Below are 4,954 nucleotides of genomic sequence, written 5' to 3'. Positions count from 1 at the left end.
AAAGATGCAAAAAGACAAAAGAACTCACAGTAAAAGATAACCCAAACCTTGTCTGTACTTCCCAATATCAAAAAACTTTACCACCTCCCTCCTTTCTGCATTAGGAATTTCTTCCAGACATCCTGACAAAAAATTTCTGTGGAGAGAGACTAGGAAAAAGACCTGAAACCTCCTCAAATGTTCTGCTTATTGCTTCCCTACTGATGCAAAAACACAGTTCAGTACTAGTGAAGGTATGGTTACAAGTTTGTACCTCTCATTTGAAACCAACCCAGCACCACTACTTCCCAAATTAGAGACACAGAAAACACTGGAATCTGGATTGGCAAACAAGGAGAAAAGGCAGGAGGGGCAAAACCAAGCAGAAATATCTGGCGACAATGAGATTACCAGCAATGCATTGTTTTCCACAGAGATTAGCAAAAGGCAAGATTAATTACAGCTCCTCTGCCCTTGCTGGATGATAGGACAACAAAGAAAGAAAAAGAACAGGAAAAGCGTTTTCATCCTCCAGGTCTTTGTTGAAATTCTTTTTTTTTCCATCTTTGTAAAACATTACATCATAAAATAAAGACAATAGCAGCAAAATTTATCAAGAAGGTACAAGCACGTTCTGCTCTGTACCTGGTAATGACATTTTTGAAATTGTCCTTTTTCTGAAAATGCCTTTCTAAAGCACCATATACTCTTACACAGAGAGAAGGAGAGATAAAGAGGGACAGAGACAAGAGAGTAGATAGAACATCCTTGTAAGTGGATTTACTAGAAAAATAATAGATGAGCATCCCATTGAAATGTTTTCCCAAGTGTTAAGAAAGTTGTTTTGTTTTTTTTCCAAATGCAAAGCTGAAAATGACTAATCATAGTCTCTCAGCCCTGTCCAAAAGGTCTAGATCAAATCCCATTAGAACTTTGAAAAAAATTGGTCTAAAACTACATTGAAACACTAACCTGAAAAAATTCAAAATTTTGGGAATTTCTGATCCAGACACAAATCCCGCCTTTTTCTACTCATAGCTACTACATGACTCCAGGATCTGAGAAACTGCTAAACAGTAGGCTGAAAGCTGGTATATTTTGCTTACATCTTGCAACAGGCACCATAAGTTTTCCTTTTTAAGTGCTCAGCTCTCAGAAGGGAAAAAGAGAGTGTGGATAGAATATATTTGGGAGACTAAAATACTCTTACATACCAGCTATCACCTGCCTGAGATTTGCTCATAAGGAGTTCAGCCAAGGAAAGCAAATCCTGTTCGCTTCAAAAGCCATCTGCTAGAGAAATGTTCACTTTCCCCACTTGAACTCATCAGTGTTGAGGATAAGACCTTCCTATAGAGTGACCTTCTCAACCCAGCATGACCCAGCTCAGAAATACATGGTGGCTTTTTCAGGACACGCCCAAATTAGCTTTCATAATTGCTTCCTCGGTTTTTATTCTCAACAGCATGAGTCAATAGAGTCTAACATCATTAAGAACTTTAGTTGCACTATTAGGAGGTGAAAAAATATGGTCCAGATCAGCAATAATATTGAGAAGGGTAACTGTTACAGGTAGCTAAGGAGATGTGGACCTCAGGAAGAATTAGGAAACCTAAATGAATTTTCAGGTCTGGTTTTTGTTTTGTTTTTTTTTTTATGATCTATTCCAAGCAACTAGTTTCATACATTAATCTACAAGCCTTTACTTGAATTTCATAGATTTGTGTTCATTTGAATTTCTATTTTCATTGGTATTTAATTGCCTAAGGAACTGTTTCTGAAGCTGGATTTATTTGTACTTTGTACTGATATAATGCCATCCCAGTAAGTGTAAATGGCACTGGAGAGATGAGTTAAAACAGCAAGCCTTTTAAATTCATGTGTGTTTAGTAGTTCTTGTTCTAGATTAGTGTGCAACATAACATAAAGCTTGGTCTTTGCCTGTTACTTATTTTTAGTACATGATGGGAAAAGCCAAGACCAGCAGACATCATGCAACCTGACAACACAAATCAGCCCCTGAGAAAAACAAAGCTGGCAAACAAACAGCCCAGGTACAGCATAAACACACATTCTTCACGTTCTTCAGGAAAATGCTCGGGTTTTAAGGACAGGGGTTTTAACACCCTGAATTCACACACATACTTTCATTTTTTTGGGGTCAGAGAATTTGCAGAAAGACTCTGGCATAGCTCACTTGTAGCTTTGGAAAAAGCAGACTAGAGACATCATAAAGCCAGACAGCAGGAGCTCTGATGATTTTATAATTTAACAGCAACAACCAAAATCAGATTTAATGAACATACATCACTGGAATTTTTATTTACTATTATTTCTAATAATATTTATTAGAAATAATGTTCCCTATTAAAGAATGACATTCACAGATTGCCACATGAATGAGGTTACAAAGATTTTCAAAATCACTCATGCAAAATCTGCACAAGTGCAGTGATGGTTAATGGTTCATGGCAATCCCCAAAGGAACATACCAGAATTCTCCTGCACAAGACAGTAGGAAGTGGGACTGCAAAGCTGAAAGCTGTAGAAGAACAGAAGCTGAGTTGTCCTCTATGTGTGAGGGCTGCAGCTACAGAAAATCCATGTATCCTTTGATCTTTCAGGTCCCAGTTCCCATGTCAAGTCATGTTGTGCTCTGGGCAGGATGTGAGAATTAAAGCCAGTAACTCATCCTTTTGTTTAACTTTGTATTTTCTCAGGCTGCTGTGAAACTGTGGAATTTAGAGCAAGGAGATTTCGATAATGGTTCAGACAATCTTTTGCTAAAGCTTTCAATAAGGGTGGAATAGCCTCACTAGAAATAGTATCACCAGTTCTTTGTAAGTATTATTAAATGCCAAAGGATGAGAATTTTAGCCATAAAAACACTTGATGTCTGAACTGAGATTCCCTCCTCAGGTGTTGCATACTACTAAACTCAGGGGATGGCCTTTACAAGTGGAGAAGCAATTTAGGACATTAAAATGTCATTTTAGTTGTCTGATGTTTCTGTCTGGCCCCTTATGCAACACACCACTTGTACTTCCCATATAATAAAAAATATATATATTGAGGTATTTAATAGGCAATCCTATAGGAGAAAATATTTCCTCCAGTAGAGGACTGGCTGCTTTTTCATTAAGTTCCACACACAGAAATGTGTGAGAATGACAGAGCATTCTGCTTTCATGTAAAAGATCATTAAATGCTATGTTCATTATCTCACTGGAAATTTATTCAGCATTCCCCTTTCCCCCTGAAACTATCATATCTCAAACCAGCAGTTGTTGAAGACACATCTGATAAATGTCAGGCAGGGATTTCTGCATGGCATTGCCGGGTGGAAACTAGAGTGAGACACACACATCATCAGCTAGAACCTGGACAGAGGTCAGACTGAGAACTCAGAAAGCTAAGAGATGAAGAATATGCCAAGAATGCATCAGAACAACTCGTTCTGAATTTGGCCACCAAACTTTGCCTTCTCAGTCACTTTGTCCATGCTGACTTGTTTTCTGTGACTTGCCACCGTCCAGCTCCCTGCTCACACAGACAAGTCCTACAAGACAGACTTTTGCTTTCCCTGACCCTAATCAGCAGAAAAGCAGTGGCTATGACTTAAGCCTTACATTTCACATACAGGAAATGCATCTCCAATGTTCTTACAGCTGCCTCTGCATCTGTGCAGGACTTTTCCATTACAGGCATTCATTTCTTGTGAGAAGAACTCATCTGAGGAACAAATAACACTGCATGGATGATGTTGGTTTTGGCAGTTGGTAGCTAAGGAGAATTTTTGGCACAATTTTATGCATTACATGCTTTCAGAGTCAGACGAGATGCTTTCAGAGTCAGACGAGATGCTTTCATGTGCCTGATTCTCTGCCTCCAGTAAGCTAAAGCCAGAGTGCAGCCCTGCACTGAAAGAGATTCATTGGTGTATTAAGCAGAATTTAATTTCTGTTGGACCTTATTGAGTTAAAGCAATCCCAAATGACTTGACATTTTTCAAATACTCTTTTTTCATCCTTAATTTTCAGGCAGTTAATAAAATTAGAAAGATGACATGGTATATCAAGTGAAGTGAACCTGCAGACAGAACAGACAAGAATTTCTTCCCTCCTTTGCACTAGTGGTATTGGGCTCACTCTTGCAAATTCTCCAATCAATTAGATATGTAAAGAGGCATACAAAAAACTTGCATTTGCATCGCCATGCTTCTCTTCATAGCCATGGCAATCATACTCCAATGACCAATTAGATTTTGAGTTGGCTCATTTTGTGTAAAATCTTAGAAACTACCACAGAAACTGAAGCATGCATCTCTGTGTATGGGCCTGCATTCCAAAAGTCTGTGCCTGTATGACCTGTGTGCGTCTGTATGTTTGACTGACTTGTAAGACTCATTATGTCTCTGCCACCTACATCCATGCTTACTTTATCTCTAAGCCTACAGTTTGAATTTCAGGCTATTTAGGATTTTGTGAAGGCGCAGGGAAAGCATTGCTGGTGCAATCATGTATCTCATTTCCAGCATGCAAAATCTTCTATCTGCAATGGCAAACACAGTAGCCCACAGGCTGAGGCTACCAAAAATTACTGTGATTTGCAATTCCATTAATTATTTTGCAGCCTTTCTTTGACTATTTACTGTGAAGTCTAGGAATATTTGTATTTCTTATATCCATACGTCCAGACACCACAAAAGATACATAAAAAATGCCCATAGTTTGGTTACATTTCACTTAAGTTTAGAAATGCAGAAAGCTCATGTTCAGATTTTATCAAGAGAGCAAATGTCAAACGAAGATCGTATCTGAAAGGAAAGAAACCACATAATTCAAAATACCTATTTAAAAAGCTACAAAATATGACAGGATTAATGGCACTTAATGCTTTAAGCACTTAAAAGATTACCACCATATTTTTCTCAACTTCTTTTTCTAAATTTCTTTTTTCTTTCTTCTTTTTCTGA

Source organism: Indicator indicator, chromosome 4, assembly GCF_027791375.1.
Source record: "Indicator indicator isolate 239-I01 chromosome 4, UM_Iind_1.1, whole genome shotgun sequence".
Taxonomy (NCBI): domain Eukaryota; kingdom Metazoa; phylum Chordata; class Aves; order Piciformes; family Indicatoridae; genus Indicator; species Indicator indicator.
The sequence above is the reverse complement of the archived record's forward strand: the minus strand, read 5'-3'. Positions refer to the sequence as shown.